General features: G+C 52.3%; 1 protein-coding gene across 4 annotated transcripts in view; it reads left to right on the top strand.

Annotated features, from left to right (window-relative positions):
* Positions 1-455, top strand: part of CHL1 (cell adhesion molecule L1 like) — a 279,616-nt gene that overhangs the window by 495 nt on the left and 278,666 nt on the right. The window lies entirely within an intron of this gene.

The following is a 455-nucleotide window of genomic DNA, read 5'->3' as shown; positions in this document are numbered from 1 at the left end:
TGTGTGTGTGTGTGTGTGTGTGTGTGTGTGTGTGTGTGTGTGTGTGTCTTTCCCAAAGTAGGGAACAACGTGTCTGGGGGTCCTCCACCTGCCTCCTTCCATTCGTACATTTTTCTCTCTACTTCCCTGATTCTCCAGCACCCCCTCCCTCAGTTACTAAAATTTAAGTTAATATTCCTGTCGATCAGGTAGATGGTAGAACCCCTGTGGGGCCACCTCCCACCTTAACACCCGCGAAGTGTTTGGGGCTTCTGCCGGTAGCCTCTCTTCCACGATCCCCCAGCCCTGCCTCAGGTCATCTAATTTTCTGGAAGGCGTGGAGTGCACGGGCTCTCAACTGTCCCTTCTTTCTGCCCCCCAGGTGAGCAAAAGAATCAGGGGCTCACAGACCTTGTTTGTGTGTTTGCGTGTGTGTGTGTGTGTGTGTGTGTGTGTGTGTGTGTGTGTGTGTGTGT

This window comes from Petaurus breviceps, unplaced genomic scaffold (assembly GCF_028583685.1).
Source record: "Petaurus breviceps papuanus isolate PSGF00001 unplaced genomic scaffold, PetGlider_PUasm1.0 174, whole genome shotgun sequence".
Taxonomy (NCBI): domain Eukaryota; kingdom Metazoa; phylum Chordata; class Mammalia; order Diprotodontia; family Petauridae; genus Petaurus; species Petaurus breviceps.
The sequence above is the reverse complement of the archived record's forward strand: the minus strand, read 5'-3'. Positions and strand labels throughout refer to the sequence as shown.